At 42.7% G+C, this 21,280-nt stretch overlaps 1 non-coding gene across 1 annotated transcript; it reads right to left on the bottom strand.

Annotated features, from left to right (window-relative positions):
• Positions 1 to 11,480: 11,480 nt before the first annotated feature.
• LOC135277895 (U4 spliceosomal RNA) lies at positions 11,481 to 11,621 on the bottom strand. The gene has a single exon (XR_010345462.1). It is a non-coding gene; the product is annotated as a U4 spliceosomal RNA (small nuclear RNA).
• Between the last annotated feature and the right edge of the window lie 9,659 nt (positions 11,622 to 21,280).

The raw sequence follows: 21,280 nt of genomic DNA, 5'->3' as shown, positions 1-21,280 counted from the left end.
GGCTTCAGGTTATTTCTCATGAGTTTATCTCCAGTGCTGGAGTGCAGCAGAATATATCACTGTGGAATAAAAGCTGATTTGAGCTGAAGGCATTTGAGAATCAACAGATGACAGAGAGGCGTGTTTCTTCAACTCCCTAATCTACCTAAAAGTAGGTAAATCTCCCAAAGGAACTCAGTCATCTTAAGTCTCCTCCCCAGGAGTTTCACAAAGAGGGAAGATTGACTCTTGTCACCTGAGCTAAGAACCCAGCTCTGGGATAAGAGATCACCTAAGCAGACATTGCCACAAACCTATCATCTATTTTCCTAAGGGCCCATTTATTCTTCCTAAAAGTCATTTGTTTTTTTCATAAGCGCTCTTCCTCTCTTTCTCTCCCTTCTTTTCTTCTCTTAAGATGGTTTATAAGCCCCTAAGTCTGTCTTTCTTTTTTTTTTTAAGATAGTTTCACTCTTGTTGCCCAGGCTAGAGTGCAATGACCTGGTCTCAGCTCACTGCATCCTCTGCCTCCTGGGTTCAAGCAATTCTCCTGCCTCAGCCTCCCGAGTAGCTGGGATTACAGGTGCTTGCCACCATGACTGGCTAATTTTTGTATTTTTAATAGAGACGAGGTTTCACCATGTTGGCTAGGCTGGTCTCGAACTCCTGGCCTCAAGTGATCCTCCAGCCTTGTCCTCCTAAAGTGTTGGGATTACAGGCGTGAGCCACCGTGCCCAGCCACTAACTGTTCTTATTCTTCTTTTTATTTTTATTTTTTGAGATGGAGTCTCACTCTGTCACCAGGCTAGAGTGCAGTGTCGCAATCTTGGCTCATTGCAACCTCTGACTCCGTGGTTTAAGTGATTCTCCTGCCTAAGCCTCCTGAGTAGCTGGGATTACAGGCACACGCCACCATGCCCAGCTAATTTTTGCATTTTTAATAGAGACGGGGTTTCTCCATATTGGCCAAGATGACTAACTATTCTTTTAATTCACACTTTTTTTTGTGCTCCCATGTACACACATGAATAAAAATCTGTCTTTTCTTCCATCAATCTGTCTTCCGTCAGTTTAATTCACAAGCCTCAAGCACTGAATCTAAGTGGGTAAAGTTTTTAATATCTGACAGTGTTAACTTCCAAGAGCAAAGTTTGGCAAACTAAAACATAGGGGCCAAATCTGGCCCACCGCCTGTTTTTGTATGACCCATGAGCTAAGAACAGTTTTAACATGTTTAAGTAGTTAAAACAGATCAAAAGAGGCCAGCTGCAGTGGCTCACACCTGTAATCCTAGCACTTTGGGAGGCCGAGGCGGGCAGATCACTTGAGGCCAGGAGTTCGAGACCAGCATGGACAACATGGTGAAACCGTGTCTCTAAAAAAAAAAATAAAAAAATAAAAAAACAAAACAACACATCAAAAGAAGAAGAGTATTTCATAATACTTGAAAATTATATGAAATTTAAGTTAGTTGTTAGGTGTGGTGTCTCACACCTGTAAATCCAGCATTTAGGAGGCTGAGGTAGGTGGATGACCTGAGGTCAGGAGTTCTAGACCAACCTGGCCAACTTGGTGAAACCCTGTCCCTACTAAAAATACAAAAAATTAGCCAGGCATGGTGACACATTCCTGCAATCCCGGTTACTCAGGAAGCTGAGGCGGGAGAATAACTTGAAGCCAGGATGTGGAGGTTGTAGTGAGCTGAAATTGCACCCCCGCACTCCTACCTGGGTGGTGAGAGACTCTGTCTTTAAAAAAATAAAAAAATAAAAAATAAATTTATATTTCTGTCCATAAATAGAGTTTTATTGGAACATAGCCACGGTCATTTGCTTATATATCGTCTATGACTGCTTTTGCTTTAGAGCAGCAGAGTTGAGTAGTTGTGGCCTACACAGCTGAAAATATTTGCTATCTGGTTCTTCAGAGAAAGAGTATGCCCATCTCTGCTCTGTTATGTTACTGCTCTATCCTATTACTATGTCTTAGTCTCCTCACAACACTTCCCACTGTGTCCATTTTTGTTTGCCTGTTTTGCCTGCCCCACTAGAACGTGAGCTCCCCAGGGGCAGAGACTTTAGAAGTTTTTTCTTCACTGCACTCCCAGCACTTTAACCACAGTCCCTCATACATAACAGGTGCTCAGTATGAATGAGTGGATAACAATAGACAGCGTTTCTTTTTTTTTTTTTTCTTTTTTCTTTTTTGATACACGGTCAGGCTCTGCCACCCAGCCTGGAGTGCAGTGGCATAATCTCAGCTCACTGCAACTGCCACTGCTTGGGCTCAAGCAATCCTCCCACCTCAATCCCCCATGTATCTGGAACTACAGGCATGGGCCACCATGCCAGACTAATTTTTGTATTTTTTTTGTAGAGACGGTGTTTTACCATGTTGCCCGGGATGGTCTCAAACTTTTAAGTGCAAGCGATCTGCTTAAGCAATCCATCTGCCTCGGCCTCTCAAAGTGCTGGGATTACAGGCGTGAGCCACTGTGCCCAGCCAATAAACAGCATTTATTGGGCACTTACTATACGTTGGGCACATGCAGTAGGTTTTTTAATCCTGGCAATAACCCTGTTGGATGGATACCATTTGTTATGGCCTGACTAGCGTCCCCCCAACAAAACTCTACGTTGAAGTATCCACACTCAGCACCTCAGAATGTGACTCTACTTGGGGACAGAGATATTAATGAGGTAAAATGAGGTCACTGGTGAGGGGCCCTAATCCCCTATGACTGGTGTCCTTATAAGAAAAAAAGATTAAGACATAGATATACACAGAGAAAAAGACCATTTGAAGACAATGAAAGACAGCAGCCATCTATAAGCCAAGGGAAGAGGCCTCAGAAGAAACCAGACCTGCCACTATCTTGGTCTTGAACTTCCAGACTCCAGAACTGTGAGTCAATACATTTCTGTTGTGAAAGCCCCCCAGCCTGTAGTACTTTGTTATGGCAACCCTAAAAAATTAATATACCCCTACTGTTACCTTTTTCAGATGATAAAACTGAAGAACATAGAGATTAAGTAACTTCTGCAGTTAATAAGTAAAGGAGCCAGGTTGTGGACACTGGGAGTCTGATTCTTACACTCATTCTCTAACTACTATGCTATGCTACCTCTCTGTGGGTGAACAGATAGAAAAGATAACAGGAGAGTTTACTGTAAAAAGTTTTCTTCTTATGCCAACTGGATAATACATAAGAATTTTCCAAGTTCTTGATATTTTCTTCTGGAACAATTGGCAGAGTTTGGAAGGTGAGTAACAAAGTCCCAAGTTCGACGACTTGGCAGAGAAGTACTGTATCCTTGAGGTGGACTGGGGAGGTGGCATTTAGCTCTGCAGGACTTTCATGGAACATAGACAAAGACGGATGCTTCATTCTCTCACTCTTCATTCCAGCTGCTCTGCACAGTTTTGGCAGACACAAAGTTTCCGCTTCATGCCTACCTTGAAAGCCATACCTCCATTAATACTCTGAAAAATTCATATTTCAAGGGCACACTTCAAAAAACATGGATCTAGGTGATCTGAACATTGGAAATATGATAGATGAAGTGCTTTTAGTTCTAAATACGGAAGGCATAACATGAACTAAGAGTTTATACCTGCAACCTGGGTTGGTTAGGGTCACGAAAAGCACAATTGCTAGAAGTATGGATTTATTTTGCAAAGAAAAGGAAAGTGTATTTCTCAGTGTACACAGCAGGTTAGCATAGGACAAACTTGCCTAATCACCCAGGAAGCTTGTGGAAAGTACAAATGCCCAGGCCCATCCTGGACCCACTAAAACTGAATCTCCAGAGTGGAGTACTGGTAACCAATATTTTTAACAAGTTTCATAGATTCTTATTATCAGGCAAGTTTGAGAAGCACTGTAATAGGAGTTAGCATAGAGCCATGTGGTCATTTGAATATATTCCTAGTCTCAGATACCACTATCTCTTGCCTGATTTATTATTATCATTTTCAAACAGGGTCTTGCTCTATTGCCCAGGCTGGAGTACAGTAGCACGATCACAGCTTACTGCAGGCTTGCCTTCATCGGCTCGAATTATCATCCCACCTCAGCCTCCTGAATAGTTGGGACTACAAGTATGTGCTACCACCCCTGGCTATTTTTGTATTATTATTATTATTATTATTATTATTATTATTATTTTGTAGAGACAGGGTCTCATTATGCTGCCCAGGCCAGTCTCAAACTCCTGGGCTCCAGCGATCCTCCAACCTTGGCCTCCCAGAGTGGTGGGATTACAGGCGTAGCCACTGCGCCTAGCCCACTTGCCTGAATCATAATGACAGCCTCAGAATTGTGGCTGTAGGTTTCTTCTTGGGTACCCTTCCAGTGTCTCATCCTCGCAGCAGCAGGAATGACACATCTACTACAAAAGCTGGGGCACCGCTCTCCTCTGCTAATACTTCTGAATGGTTTCCATTCTCCTTAGGAATAAAATCTGAGAGCCTGCAAGCCCTGTGTCCTCCAGCCTCACTTGTGCTCTGTCCCTATTCCTTGCTCAACTCTAGCCACACTTGCTCTCATCCAAGTTCTCAGCTGTGAAGCTCTCCTGGCACCTGCCCACTATCACCTCACCTTTCTCCATTTCACTCCACAGCTGTTGGCCTCAGCGCCAATAAGGCGTGCTCATGGTGGCTTCACAATCCTATCACCCTTTTCTCCCACTTAGGAAATCAAGTCTAGTCAGTCTATCTCTGTTTAGTAGTTTGATGGTATCCCATTTTTGTTTTGCGGCACTTGTCACAATTGAAATTAATAAATTAGAGGCTGGGCGTGGTGGCTCATGCCAATAATCCCAGCACTTTGGGAGGCCAAGGCGGGCGGATCACCTGCGGTCAGGAGTTTGAGACCAGCCTGGTGAAACCTAGCTGGTAAAACATCATCTCTACTAAAATACAAAAAATAGCTGGGCGTGGTGGCAGGCACCTGTAGTCTCAGCTACTTGGGAGGCTGAGGCAGCAGAATCACTTGGGAGGCAGAGGTTGCAGTGAGCCAAGACTGCACCATTGCACTTCAGCTTTGGCAACAAGTGTGAAACTCTATCTCAATCAACCAATCAATCAATAAGGAGCTTCCTAGCAGCTGAACACGTGGAGGTTCCCGGAGGGTGGTATCCCAGGTAGCACATGGAAGCTCCATGCCCCTTCCCTCATACCTCTCCCTATGCATCTCTTCAATCTCTTCATCTGTATCTTTTGTAATATCCTTTTTTTTTTTTTTCTGAGATGGTATCTCACTCTGTCACACAGGCTGGGTGCAGTGGTGTGATCCCAGCTCACTGTAACTTCCACCTCCTGGATTCAAGCGATTCTCATGCCTCAGCCTCTCGAGTAGCTGGAACTACAATTGCACACCTGTATTTTTTGTATTTTTAGTAGAAAAAGGGTTTCACCATGTTGGCCAGGCTGGTCTCGAAGTCCTGACCCCAAATGATCCACCCACCTCAGCCTCCCAAAGTGCTGGGATTACAGGCATGAGGCATGAACCATGAACCACCGCACCAGCCTCCTTTGTAATATTCTTTATAATAAACTAGTCAATGGGCCTAGTAGAGAAAAAAAGAGATGAAATTTGTTTTAAGTAAGTTAGAAGGAACACAGAAATACTTAGATGTGTCATTATACATATATATATATATATATATATATATATGCAAATTTATTAGGAAAGTAAAGGAATAAAAGAATGGCTACTCCAGCTGGGCCCAGTGGCTCATGCCTGTAGTCCCAGTACTTTGGGAGTCTGAGGCGGGCAGATTATGAGGTCAGGAGTTCCAGATTGGCCTGACCAACATGGTGAAGTCCCATCTTTACTAAAAATATAAAAATTAGCTGGGCATGGTGGCATGCGCCTATAATCCCAGCTACTCAGGAGGCTGAGGCAGAAGAATCGCTTGAACCTGGGAGGCGAAGGTTGCAGTGAGCTGAGATTGCACCACTACACTTCAGCCTGTAGCAATCACAGTTACAAATTATCAGTGGATAGCAATCATAGCTACAAATTATTGCCTCTTCCCACCATGTGGTTGGCATATGCTGGGTACTTGGATTCACATCTCTCCTCTTCATATCAGCAGGGTAGATAATTTCTCCATTTTCACAGAAGAAAACTGAGACTCAGAAGGTTGTTTGATTTGCCCAAGGTCACAGAGCCACTTTGGGGTAGAGCCAGGACAAGATCCCATAAGTTTTACTCTAAAATCCATACCCCTTCCATTCTGACTGACTGCTTTGAGGCCACCTGATGTGCCATTGTTATCTACCCTCTTCTCAATAGTCCTGTCTTCAAAATTTTGTGTTTATTCTCTTCTTTGCACTACCAAGATAATCTCTGCTAACATAGAGTTACAACAAGCGCCTTGCACGTTTGGCTGAAAATGACAGCATCAACTGATTTTCCTGGAGAAAGTCTATGTTTGAAAATCACAGTGAAATGAAACAATCTTTTTAAAAACCCATCTATACAGCAGCATTCAGTTGACATATTATGGTTCCCTTTTATGTGGAAGAAGTCCAGAAATGTCAGTGAGTCTCTAGGTGAGTAGGTACAGAAATAAAGTGTGACACTGCAGTAATAGACATGGCCCACACGAATGTCCACGCCTCCAGGCAGCTTTCCAGGAAGCAGCTTCACTGGGAACTGGCAGGCCTCAGGAGTCATGCGGCTGCCAAGTTCTTGCCCAGTGGGAGTCCCTTCTTCCTGGCTTGCCCCTGAGACTGCAGGGACATGGAAGCAGGCCAGAAGCAGCGAAAGTTCTTATGTGTGCTTAATTTTTCAAAATGGAAGTGAAGTGGATATCTAATTTAATATTATAAATTAGGTATTATAAACTTTTTGTTTGAAATTTGTATGTGTTTGTTTATTTTTGAGACAAGGTCTCATTCTGTTACTCAGGCTGGAATGCAGTGGCATGATCACAGATCACTGCAGCCTTGACCTCCCTGGGCTCAGGTGATCCTCACACTTCAGCCTCCTGAGTAGCTGGGACCACAGGCATGCACCACCACGCCTGCCTAAGTTTTGTATTTTTTGTAGAGGCAGAGTTTTGCCATGTTGCCCAGGCTTGTATCTAATTCCTGTGTTCAAGTGATTCACCTGCCTCGGCCTCCCAAACTGTTGAGATTACAGATGTGAGCCACCACGCCTGGCCCTTATAAACTTTTAGAAAAGGTAAGTGTACTGAGGTTTTCATGGCATTTAAATTTGTAGTCTTGAACATTTAAATACTACTCCTTCCCCCTTAGTTTTCCTGATTATAAAGATATGTGGTATGATTTATAGCAAGGACAAAATTGGTACTGTGAAAACCAGTCATGCTTCCTTTGGGAAAGAGAGGAAAGCAAAATGCCTGAGGCTTCTGGATATAAAATTGCAAGCTTCGGGGCAGGGACTGAAACGGGTGGGGTCAGTGACTGAATTGCTCTGCCTGGAAAAGAGGAAGAGAATTCTTGCTCTGGAGATGAAGGGCTCAAGAAGGAGAGACTTGGGGAAGAAGAGAGATGAGATGAGCCTGCAGAGAAGACAAGGGCATATTATTCCATTCTGATTTGCTTGATTTGATATAGTCATAGGGACCCTTCATCCTACCAAGCTTTAGGCAAGTGTATCATACATGCTCGCTGTGCTTACCATGTCACTGTTTTGTGGAAATCATGAGAACAGGGCTGAATTTCATGCCCACGTCCCCAGCAAGAGTGGAAGCTAGGATTTTCCAGGCATGGGAAAGCAAGGCAGAGATGGCAGGGAGAAAACAGCAACCTCGGCCATGCCTGGGAACCATGGTCTTCTGGACCCTGTGTGGGACTTCTCCCAAAATGCAGAAGGGGGTTTTTAGACACTATTTCCCAGATTTTGAGGGGGCAAGGTGACATCTGGGATGCATTGGTGGAGTTTCCAAGGCCTGTCTCTTGTATTCATCATTGGTACCTCTTTTCCTTTTAGGGAAACTGTAGAGGAAAGAGGAGTTTTGGAGCCAGACTAACTTGACTTTGCAACAGATCTCTGTTTCAATTGCTTAACCCATTTGAGCCACATTTTTTTCAGCAATAACAAAAATATTACAGGACACAGGATTGGAAAGAGGCTTAAATTAAATGACATCTCATCATACACTGGTTAGAGGTTCACATCTTGACGTCAAAGTGCTTGATTAAAATCCTGGCTCTACCAACGGCTAGCCATGTGACTTTGTATAAGTTATTCAATTTCCTCTTATAAAAAATGGGCAGCTGGGCATGATGGCTCATGCCTGTAATCCCAGCACTTTGGGATGCTAAGGTGACCTCAATCACTTGAGGTCAGGAATTTGAGACCAGCCTAGCCAATGTGGTAGAGAAATCCTGTCTCTTCTAAATATACAAAAACTAGCTGGGTAAGGTAGCGCATGCCTGTAATCCCAGCCACTTGGGAAGCTGAGGCAGGAGAATTGCTTGAACCTAGGAGGCGGAGATTGCAGTGAGCAGAGAGTGCACCCACTGCACTTCAGTCTGGGTGACAGAGTGAGACTGTGAAAACAAAAAAAATAAAGAGAAAGAAAGGAAGAAAGGAAGAAACAAAGAAAAGAAAGAAGGAAAGGAAAGGAAGGAAGGAAGGAAAAAGAAAAGAAAATGGAGAAAATCATTGCATCTACCTTCTGTGTTGTTGAGAGAGTCAAATGAGATAATACAGTAAAGCACTTCAGTGTAATTGACAGACAAGTTCTTCTTGCCCACTGCACAAATAAGCCCAATTCACTGAGACACGTTATTGCAGTAGATAAATAATTTAATTATTGCAAGGCAGCTGAACAGGAAGATGGGATTTATTATTCAAATCCACCTCCATGAAGGCTCAGAGGTTAGGGTTTTTGAGGAATAGTTTGGTGGGCATGGGGACAGTAGGGAATGGGTGCTGTTGTTTGGCTGGGGATGCAATCACAGGGGTGTGGAAAAACACGAAGTCCAGCTCTGGGTGGGGTCTAGAGTCACGGGTTTGGTTGGAGTCGGTCAGTAGCCAGAAGGCAAGAGTCTGAAAAAGCATCTCAAAATATCAACCTTAGGTTCTACAGTAATGATGTTATCTATAGGAGCAATTGGGGAAGTCTCAGATCTTGTAATCTCCAGCACAGTAAAAGATTATAGCAAGGCAAGCTACACCTACATTTTAGCAGAATTCAGGTCCCTCCCATAATCCTAATCTTGGGGGCTTTCATTGGTTTTATAAAGGTGATTTCAGTTCCTGAGTGAGGAGGAGGTCAGTTTTAGGGAGGGATTGTTATCATCTTTGCTTCAAAGTTAAACTACAAACTAAATTCTTTCCATGGTTGGTTTGGCCTACGCCCAGGAGTAAGTGAGGACAGCCAGCTAGTGGGGCTAGAAGCAAGATGGAGTTAGCCATGCTAGACTTTCCCATTATCATAATTTTTGTAAAGGCAGTTTCAATCATGTCTGGTAGTACAGCAAGTGCTTAATAAGTGGCAGCCATTATTGTTATTATTATTATTTATATTCATTTTTTTTTGAAATGGAGTCTTGCTTCATTGCCCAGGGTGCAGTGCAGTGGTGCGATCTTGGCTCACTGCAACCTCTCCCTCCTGGGTTCAAGCGATTCTCCTGTTTCAGCCTCTCGAGTAGCTGGGATTCCACGTACGTGCCACCACACCTGGCTAATTTTTTATATTTTTAGCAGAGACGGGGCTTCACCGTGTTAGCCCGGATGGCCTCAATCTCCTGATCTCATAATCCGCCTGCCTTGGCCTCCCAAAGTGCTGGGATTACAGGCATGAGCCACCACCCTGGCCTACTGTTATTTTTATGTATGTAAAATGTCTGGTTTGGTAAGACATTGATTAGTGACTTTTGCACTTTCATTTTATCGAAATACAAGAGCTGTGAATTCCCATGCTACCAACACCTCTTTTTCCCAGAGGAATTAACTAAAAGAGAATCAATTGATCACTTATGTCAGTTATGATGGTTCACAGAAGCTTAAAAAAGCCTCTACACTTTTTAAAAATAAAGACTTCTGACCAAAGAACTCAAAAATGTTGATACATACATATATTTTATTTGGAAAAAAAAAAAGATGCTGTCAGTTCTAAGAAATATACTCTGTTTTTCTTTGCATTTCAACGATCTCCTTGTCATTTGTCCTCTAATGCGGAATCTCTGATCTGCGTGTGGCCCTCTCCCCGTGGACAGCACACTCTGCCTTTTCACGCTGCTCAGTTTTCCTCACACTTCAGTCTGTTTTCCTATTATTGCTGCAGGTTGATAGCAACGTTCTGTGATATTTGAGGCACACACCCAAATGCCAGGATTTTGAATCCCATACTAAATAAAGAGGGTTTTGTTTTGTTTTGTTTTGTTTTTAATTTTGGAGTCAGGGTCTCACTCTTTCATCCATGTTGGAGTGCAGTGGTGCAATCTTGGCTCACTGCAGCCTTGACCTCCCAGGAGGTTCAAGCAATCCTTCCACCTCAGCCTCTCAAGTAGCTGGGACTATAGGCACGTGCCACCACACCCAGCTAATTTTTGTAGAGACAGGATTTTGCCCTGTTGCCCAGGCTGGTCTCAATCTCCTGACTCAAGCGATCCTCCCACCTTGACCTCCCAAAGTGCTAGGATAAATAGTTTCTGTTTTGTTTTGTTGCAGTGGCACAATCTTGGCTCACTGCAACCTCTGTCTTCCAAGTTCAAGTGATTCTCCTGCCTCAGCCTCCTGAGTAGCTTGGATTACAGGGGCGTGCTACCATGACTGTCTAAATTTCTGCATTTTTAGTAAAAACAGGTTTACTGTGGTGGAGCAGAACTATTGAGTGCTCTGATTGTGAAGAACTCTGCTGAGACACAGAGTAGCTTTGTGTGAGTCCAGGCTTTAAGGTAAGAGGGCTTGGGTTCAAGTCCTACTCTGAGCTTACTTGTCTGAGCTTGGTCAAATCACTTAGTTTTTCCTACTTTTTGGTTTCCTCAGGTAAAATAGGGTAGCGGGCTCTGCAGGGAGGAATGATAAATTAATAATCCTGATGAATGGTAAATGCTCCGTATGTTGGTTCTTACTGTTAATTTGCTAGGCTATTTTAGTCAATTATTTCTGACCCAAGCCAGTTTCCCACCTCCAGTTTCAGGAAGATAATAAACCTAGTAGTGCTGAATTACCAGGACGCATGGAGAACTAGTGGTTCCTTATCCCGGAATGTGCACCACCCTGCACTTTGCTGTAATCTTGAATTAAAATGGTTCCGAACCTCCTGATATTAACTCATTATTTGACAGCTTCAGCTTTCTTGAGAAGTCTCATGAGACATCTGAAACTCTGCCTGGAGCTGGAGCCAGGAAGCTTGGATTCTAGCCTCTGTTCCTCACTTCCTATGAGTGATTGGCAGCAAGGCAATTCACTTTCCTGAGCTTGTTTTTATAGATCAGGTAAGATTCAGATGAAATTTTACGTGAAATGATTTTTTAATTAATTAATTTATTTATTTATTTATTTTATTCAGTCCCTGTAGAGACTGCCAAAAATTGCCAATACCGACTATATTTCAAGTCATCATGGCGGGGTATTGGGAAAAGTTTTCAATTAGCAATAACTGTGCCTCAGTTAAACCTCATTGGCTACGATACTGCCACTGCGCAAAGCTGTGAAAAGATTTTTAAGTTGGAAAATGTCCGAAAGGCAAGTTATTGTGTGATAGGTTGATAATAATGGTAACAGTAGTAAGTGCACTGATTCTATTAGTAGGTGTGACCTCAAGGCTTACCTAGAGCATGTTTTTAGTTATTTTAGTTTAATGCTGAAGATCTTAGACATCTGATTCTTTTCCTTTTACAGTGGGGGTAGCATTTGGGCAAGATACTATATAGAAGAAAGGTTATAAAATGTATATTAGTCAAATGTTGCTAATTATTTGCCGTGGTATATAATTTGAAGAAGAAAGATAGAGTTTTGGGGAGATTATTAGGTGGAGTTACACTAACCATGTGCTTTTTGAATAACTTTGGAGAGAGTAGAGGGGGCGTATAGGCATTATATTTATAGGTTCTTTGTAACTTTTTAATTTGTATTTTTATTTGAGACAGGGTCTCACTTCGTCGCCCAGGCCGGAGTGTACTGGCATGATCACAGCTCACTGCAGCCTTGACCTCTGGGCTGAAGCGATCCTCCTACCTGTCTCCTGAGTAGCTGGGACTACTGCGCATGACACCACACTTGACTAATTTTTACCATTTTTTTGTAGATATTGTTTTTTGTAGAATTGTCTCACTTTGTTGCCCAGGCAGCTTTCAAACTCCTGGGCTCAAGTGATCCTCCTGTCTTGGTCTCCCGAAGTGCTGGGGTTACAGGCGTGAGCCTCTGCACCTGGCTCTGTAAATGCTTTCATGCTCAAAAATAAAAGAAAATACACTCTCCTTTATTTCCAAATGTACCTCTTTTTTTCTTTTCTTTTCTTTATTTTTTATCCTTGAACTACTTTCTTATTTTGTACCTCAGTAAACACACTTAGTGATTAGAAGAGGTTGAAAGGAGAAAGCACAAGGTGTTTTCCGTATTCTTTTTTTTTTTTTTTTTTTTTTTTGAGATGGTGTTTCGCTCTTCTTACCCCGGCTGGAGTGCAATGGCGCGATCTCAGCTCACCACAACCTCTGCCTCCTGGGTTCAGGCAATTCTCCTGCCTCAGCCTCCCAAGTAGCTGGGACTACAGGCGTGTGCCGCCACGCCCAGCTACTTTTTGTATTTTTAGTAGAGACGGGGTTTCACCATGTTGACCAGGATGGTCTTGATCTCTTGACCTCGTGATCCACCCGCCTCTGCCTCCCAAAGTGCTGGGATTATAGGCGTGAGCCACCGCGCCCGGCCTTGTTTTCCATATTCTTAACTACATTCTGTCATGGAATAAAAATGATTGATTGTCCCATGTGTTCCAGCAGAACTATTAGGTGCTCCGTTTTCTGGGAACCCCTCCTTTTGAATTCTTCTGATTTTGAGGGTCACCATGGCCCAAAGCCACCACTGTTATCAGGGGACAGTCTAGGACTCCAGTCCACTCCCAAACAGGAGTTTGGAAAAGGAGTGAAAACATTTTTCCCATACTCCGCCATGATGACTTGAAATATAGTTGGTGTTCGCGATTTTTGGCAGTCTCTACGGGGACGGAATAAAATAAATTAATTAATTTAAAAAAATCATTTCATATAAAATTTCGTCTGAATTTTACCCGATCTATAAAAACAAGCTCAGAAAAGTGAGCTGCCTTGCTGCCAATCCCTCATAGGAAGTGAGGAACAGGGACTAGAATCCAAGCTTCCTGCCTCCAGCTCCGGGCAGAAAGAGTTTATTTATTTATGAGATGGAGTTTCACTCTTGTTGCCCAGGCTGGAGTGCAATGGTGCTATCTCAGCTCACTGTAATGGGAGGTGGACCTCCCGTGTTCAAGGGATTCTCCTGCCTCAGCCTCCCAAGTAGCTAGGATTACAGGCATGCACCACCATGACCAGCTAATTATTATTATTATTTTTTGTATTTTTAGTAGAGACAGCGTTTCTCCATATTGGTCAGGCTGGTCTTGAACTCATGACCCTCAGGTGATCTCCCTGCCTTGGCCTTCCAAAGTACTGGGATTGCAGCCATGAGCCACCTCACCCTGCCAAAAGATTTTTATATATTAAAGATCTACCATTGAAAAATGGCAAAATCTACCATTTAATCGACATTAAAAATCTACCATTGAAAATGAATTTGTGCAGAAACAAATTCATTTTCGATTGTAACAACCTCTGTTAAATCCTAGTCGGAATGTAATCACTCACGAAGAAAACCCTGATTCAAGGCTTAAAAACCATGTAGATAATATAAAAGCACTTTTTCTTCAGTTTCAGAACCATTAGTTCAATAACTATTTAATGTTTCTTTTTGGTTTTCCCCACAACACTTTCTTTGTGCCACTAATACAGAATTTATTTTATGCTACCGAAACATTTCAAACGGGTTGATTTTATATTGCTATACAGGTTGCACATACCTTGAAGGCAGGAACCTTGTTTTCTTTTTCTTTTCTTTCTTTTTTTTTTTTTTTTTTTTCTTGAGATGGTGTTTGCTCTTGTTGTCCAGGCTGGAGTGCAGTGGCATAATCTCAGCTCACTGCAACTTCTGCCTCCTGGGATCAAGCAATTCTGTGCTTCAGCCTCCTGAGCAGCTGGGATTACAGGTGCCTGCCACTATGCCTGGCTAATTTTTGTATTTTTAGTAGAGACAGGGTTTCACCATGTTGGCCAGGCTGGTCTCAAACTCCTGACCTTGTGATCCTCCCACCTCGGCCTCCCAAAGTGTTGAGATTACAGGAGTGAGCCACCACACCCAGCCTCTTTTTTTTTTTTTTGAGACGGAGTCTCTCTTTGTCACCCAGGCACTATCTTGAGCACTATCTCGGCTCACTGCAACCTCAGCCTCTTAGGTTCAAGCAATTCTCCTGCCTCAGCCTCTTGAGTAGCTGGGATTACAAGCGCACATTGCCATGCCTGGCTAATTTTTTGTATTTTAGTAGAGATGAGGTTTCACTGTGTTGCCAAGACTGGTCTTGAACTCCTGGGCTCACGTGATCTGCCTGCCTCGGCCTCCCAAAGTTCTGGGATTACAGGTGTGAGCCAGCATGCCTGGCGGGGATGTTTTCCTAATCTTATTCTGGTGCTTTGTATATGTTGTGTGCTAAAGTGTTTCTGACTTAAACTGTGAGGGTGGGAGAGATAGGTTGAGAGATAGGAGAAAAATATTAAATAAATTTCACCTTTGGAATATAATGAAATAATTTTATATTAATTGAATTTTTAGAACTTGCTCTCAATTTGATAAAGGTGACTTTATAAAATGTAATATTACTATTTTTAAAAGAACCTAAAAATTCATTTAATTTTAAAATTTAATTAAATTTTTAAATTTAAATTTTAAAAATTAAGAATTTATTAACACTCAAGCAAGTTCCTTATGCCAGTTTTCATTAGATAGGTCTTCCTGTGGCAAATATACTTGTTAAGAGCTTATTATTTTAATTGAAATATAAATGTTTACAATAGTTACCACCTAGATTTCTGGATTTTTGTTTTGTTTTGTTTTGTTTTTGAGATAGAGCCTTTCTCTGTCACCCAGGCTGGCACAATCTTGGCTCACTGCAACCCTCTTCCCCCAGGTTCAAGCGATTCTCCTGCCTTAGCCTTCTGAGTAACTGGGACTACAGGCACGTGCCACTACGCCTGGCTAATTTTTGTATTTTTGGTAGAGACGGGATTTCACCACGTTGAACAGGCTGGCCTTGAATTCCTGACCTTGGTCAGGTGTGGTGGCTCACGCCTGTAATCTCAGCACTTTGGGAGGCTGAGGCGGGTGGATCACCTGAGGTCAGGAGTTCAAGACCAGCCTGGCCAACATGGTGAAACCCTGTCTTTAAAAAAAAAAAAAAAAAGAATTCCTGACCTCAGGTGATTCGTCCACCTCTGCCGCCCAAAATGCTGGAATTACAGGCATGAGCCACCACACCCAGCCTCTGGATTTTACTAATACGCATCTTTCTGTGGATTTACAAGAAAAACCTGCTAGTTATATATGTGAAGTCTTATTCTAACCCCTGCATTATTTGGATCTGAGACTTGTAGAAACATTTTGTTTGCTTATTTACTTGCTTTTCGATACATTTTCTTAAAAACAGAAAATTATTTGAAAGATAACATGTATGCATAGAGAAAACATATTTCAAATAAGTGCATTAGATTTGGGGTCACTGACATAAGTGGAAAGACTCGCAGCTGTAATTCTTTGTTATGTGTGAGCTTGTAAGGAAACTGGGCTCAAGGGCACTGAAAGATATATAACTTTCCTTGGCATCCAGGGTCTGCCCTCTATTGGTGATTTGTGCATAAAAATACCTTTATCCCTCAGAATTCTGCACTAGATTGAAATAAATTTTATCAATTAGGCATAGTGTACGGGAAGTCAAATATGAATGAGGTAGAAAACCCTTTAAAAACTCAAACTTAAATTATAATGTTTCTTACTGTGGGATTTGCAGTTAATGCAGAAAGGATAGGAATAATGATAAAGAAAAATAGGCAAATTATGGGCATTTTTCAATATAACATTTAGAAGAAGAAGTACTTTAAAAATCTTGAATAAAATTAGGGATTGGACATCTTTACTGATGCAGGAGAAAGTCCAGTCCATTTTCTCCATACATCGAATACACTAATTTTACATAAACGTGTCTTGATCCCTTTTGTAAACCAGTTGCTCACTAATAGTAAACCCAGTGTTCCTGTTCATTATTAATGAGACTCTAAATATTCAGAGAGATAACTTTTTTAGTTCATTGCATAATACTACCAATGTAAGGGTTTTAAATTTACAATGATATTGTAAGTTCATGAAACAAAGTTATAACTTTATTAAAAAATTAAAGTTTAATGGGATTATAAATAGTGTAAAAATACCAAAATTCTATATTCTTTTGCATTGTTTTTATTATGTAATCTTTTCTTTGGCATTAAAAACTAATGTGAGAAATCTTGAAGAAGGAAAACACATTTTCATATATTACTGCCTAGGGAGTAAATGCTATATGAGTGGGCTGTGAAATCTAACTGGGTTTGCACATTGGCATTTTCAGAGCAAAAGTCAGACGCATTATCCATTGCACCACCGGCCCTTGCACATTGGCATTTTCATAATTTAAAAACTATCTTTGCTGGACATAGTGGCTCATGCCTATAATCCCAGCACTGTGGGAGGCTGAGGCGGGCAGATCACTTGAGGCTTAGAGTTCGAGACCAGCCTGGCCAACGTGGTAAAGCCCTGTCTCTACTAAAAATACAAAAAAAATCAGCCGGGTCTGGTGGCACCTGTAATCCCAGCTACTCAGGATACTGAGGCAGATGAATCACTTGAACCCAGGAGGTAGAGGTTTTAGTGAACCAAGATCATACCACTACACTCCAGCCTGGGCAACAGAGCAAGACTCCGTCTCTAAATAAATAAATTAAAAAAATAAAAACTGTCTTTGTTTTTAAAACTGACTTCAAAATATACTACAAAGCTATAGGAATAAGCAAAACAGCATGGTATTGGCATAAAAGTAGACACAGATCAATGGAACAGAATAGAGGATATAGAAAAAAATTCACACGCTTATAGCCAACTGATTTCCAATGAAGACATCACAAACACATTGGGGAAAAGGTAGTCTCTTCAATAAATGGTGGTAGTCTCGACAATAAAGTCAGTCTCTTCAATAAATGGTGCATGTGAATATCCAATTTTCCTACCACCGTTTATTGAAAAGACCCCTATTTTTCAATGTATACAAAAGTCAACTCAAAATGGATTAAAGACAAATGTAGTCCAGGCATGGTGGCTCACCCCTGTAATCCCAGCACTTTGGGAGGCTTTGGTGGGAAGATGGCTTGAGGCCAGGAGTTCGGGAACAGCCTGAGTAACAGAGCAAAGACCCCTTATCTACGAAAAATTTAAAAACTTTGCCAGGCATGGTAGCATGTGCCTGTAGTTTTAGCTACTCGGGTGGCTGAGTTGGGAGAATTGCTTGAGCCCTAGAGATTGAGGCTTCAGTGAACCATGTTCAAGCCATTGCACTCTAACCTGAGTGATAACAAGACCCTATCTCCAAAAAAAAAAAAAAAAGTACTGAAACTATGAAACTACTAGAAGCAAACCCTGGGAAAATGCTTTATAACGATCTGGGAAAAGATTTTTTGGATAACAACTCAAACTTATAGGCAACAAAAGCAAAAATAGACAAGTAGGATTATACAACACTGAAGAGCTGCAAAGCAAAGAAACAATAACTGCATCTGACCAGTGGTTAATGTCTAGAATACGTAAGAAACTCAGACAATTAATACCAAGAAAACAAATAATATGATTGAAAAAATGGGCAAAAATGGGCACAGTGGCTCACACCTGTAATCCCAGCACTTGGGAGGCCGAGACCATTTCTGGCCAATATGGAGAAACCCCATCTCTACTAAAAATACAACAGTTAGCTGGGCATGGTAGCAGGACCCTGTAATCCCAGCTACTCAAGAGGCTGAGGCAGGAGAATTACTTGAACTCAGCAGATGGAGGTTGCAGTGAGTAGAGATCACACCACTGAACTCCAGCATGGGTGACAGAGTGAGATGTTGTCTCAACAAAACAAAACAAAAAACCATTTATGTAAAGTGTTTACTCTGGCCGAGTGCCGTGGCTCATGCCTATAATCCCAGCACTTCTGAGGCAAACAGATCACCTGAGGTTGGGAGCTCAAGACCAGCCTGACCAACATGAAGAAATCCCATCTCTACTAAAAATACAAAATTAGGCTGGGCACGGTGGCTCACACCTATAATCCCAGCACTTTGGGAGGCCGAGGGGGGCAGATCAGAGGTCCGGAGTTCAAGACCAACCTGGCCAACATGGTGAAACCCTGTCTCTACTACAAATACAAAAAAAAATTAGCTGGTGCTTGCAGACACCTGTAGTCCCAGAAGGCTGAGGCTGGAGAATCGCTTGAACCCAGGAAGTGGAGGTTGCAGTGAGCTGAGATCGTGCCATTGCACACCAAACTGGCAACAAGAGAGAAACTCTGTCTCAATAAAATAAAAAAATAAAATGTTTACTGCAAGAAATATATATATGTATGTATATAATAAGATAATCACAGTACTAAACCAGGTACCTTTGACCAAATCATAACCTCCTCTTTGATTCTCCTTCACTCTAAGCCTCTTTCGAATTCTTTTTCCTGAGCTGAAAGACCGGTCAGATGCCCGTGGGGTCAGCACCAAGCATGTTCCCAGCTGGGTGACTGTGTACCTTTCTCTAGGATTGCAATATGCCCTTCCCACAAACGGCTTGTTTTAAAGGATTTAACCCACTGGGAAGTTCATTTTTCAATCTAAGCCAAAATGAGATGTGTGACAAGGCAGTCTTCACTTTGAATGTCCCTTTCCTGCTCCAGTCCCTGGCAAGGGTTCTAGAAGAGCCTGGCTGCTGGGTTTACATGAGGTCACAGGAAGATCTAAGCCCAGCTCTGCCCAGGGTGGCTCCTGTGAAGGCTGGAACCTTGAGTGCTGCTTCCTTAACCCTCTCAGTGACCACAACTCAAAGGAGAGACCTCAAGAGTGCCAGGAGCACAGGTGCTTGGGCTGTGTTCCAGGAAAGAGACCTGTCCAGGCAAACAGATCAGGCTGTCACATGGAAACATGAATCAGAGATAGTGGTTTTGGGGTGATTTGGACAAATTAGGTTAGTTTAGTAAAGCTCTGAAGTGGCAGAAGCTTCTCCCCGGACTACTCACTGGACACAGAACAAGAGAGAGCATGGCGTCAGACTAAGTCTTAGAGAGATGCAGGCTTGTCTCCTCCCACAGGGCCTTGGACTGCCGGGACAGACACTGCTACATGCCCTCCATGGGCAGGAGTCACGGTAAGAGGAGTGATTGGGTGGAAAATAGGGAAAAAAGCAACAACAACTAGATTGTTTTTGGCATTTTAACATGGACAGTGATAATTGGCAACAACAGCAAAAAAAGAAAACTTGAAGAGACCAATATTTAACCTTCCCATCTGCCCAAGTCTCACACTTAAGTTCTATTTCCATCTCCCCCATAAGCACCACTGAACTAAATATCTATTTCAAAGCACCCAAACCAGTCCAGACCTTCTGGAAACCAAGAGCCCCAGCCAGAGCTGTTGCTTCTCTTGGGTCTTCTCCGGGGAGAAGAGGGTTCAGGGAAGGGCACGTCGTAACCCACTCAGCGCAACGCACAGGGCAGCGGTGGTGAGCTTGGGCATAGGCACTTGACAGGGACCCTGTTGGCAGTCATAGCATCCGTGCTGACACGTGAGGAAGGGGACTCTTCGGTAATTCCAACTATTTGGTAGCAGAGCCAAGCAAACGTGACTAAAGGGAGCCAGGTCAGCAGAACAATAAACCGAGTCTCAGGAACATGACGGACCCTTCGAGGCAGGATCCAGGCGGGCGAGAAAAAGAAACCAAAGCACAAGGTGATCAAGGCTGCTACGAAAGGGCTGATCCTTCTTGCAAGGACTGGAGAATGCATTCGACTGCTGGCTGATCAACCTCTAATTGGCGAGTATGCGTGACAAGACCTGGCCCTGACTCCACAGAAAGCCATGAAGCCGACTCAACTGATACGAATGTTTCCTCTTCTGCCCCACCCCAAGTCTCCATGGTTCCTCCATCACCTGATTTTCATTTGGACTTCTTTTACAAGTTTTACTTCTTTTATCTTCTAAAGTAGATATAAATGGCTAAACACAAACCCCCAACATCACCCCCCACCAGGGGGGACACAGCTGTAGATTCTGTGTCACAGCTAGAAGGCTGAGGGTATACGGGTAGCCAAGGGGAGAAACAGGACCGACACCAGCCTTGGCTGATGTGTCAGAAACGGCGGGAAAGGAGTGTCACGGATGCTTCTGAAGCATATGAGCGTGATTTTGGACGGAGGTCGGCTGGCAGGGACTGACTTCGCCTAGCTACTGCTGCTTCCTGTGTGGGACATTTTTTTTTTCTGAGTAAATGATGATTCGTCTTCCATGTAGCATCCATTTGGATCACGATGCTAATTATATCTGGAAAGGGGTGTTTGGGGGAGTGTATTTAGGAGATGAAGAAAGAAAAAACTTTAAAACAACCTAGATTGCTCCAAGTTCTCAAAGTTTCTGTCTCTTTTGTAGGAATGGTAAGTCAACTATAAGCAAATATTTTAATTCAATATTAAGAGGAAGAAAAACACACTTTGGAAAGCATACAGAAAAAAAGGTGCTTAACGTTGGATCACTTATAAAATGGAACCTCAGGGAGTCTAAATAAAAATACACCTTTGGTCAACTTTTGCCTTTTTTTTTTTTTTTTGATATGGAGTTTCACTTTTGTCACCCAAGCTGGAGTGCAATGGCGTGATCTTGGCTCACTGCAACCTCCGCCTCCCAAGTTCAAGTGATTCTCCTGTCTCAGTCTCCCAAGTAGCTGGGATTACAGGTGCCCACCACCATGCCCAACGAATTTTTTGTATTTTTAGTAGAGACGGGGTTTCACCACGTTGGTCAGGCTGGTCTCAAACTCCTAACCTCAGGTGATCCAGCTGCTTCTGCCTCCCAAAGTGCTGGGATTACAGGTGTGAACCACCGTGCCTGGCAACTTTTGCTTTAATTCCTCGTTTGACTTCACATCCCAGTGCACATGGAAAGGACAGCTGCCATGAGAGGTGTGGAGTTGGAGGAGTCCCCAGGAGCA

This window comes from Aotus nancymaae, unplaced genomic scaffold (genome assembly GCF_030222135.1).
Source record: "Aotus nancymaae isolate 86718 unplaced genomic scaffold, 86718_ANA_hifiasm-v0.15.2.pri h1tg000033l, whole genome shotgun sequence".
NCBI classification, from domain to species: domain Eukaryota; kingdom Metazoa; phylum Chordata; class Mammalia; order Primates; family Aotidae; genus Aotus; species Aotus nancymaae.
The sequence above is the reverse complement of the archived record's forward strand: the minus strand, read 5'-3'. Positions and strand labels throughout refer to the sequence as shown.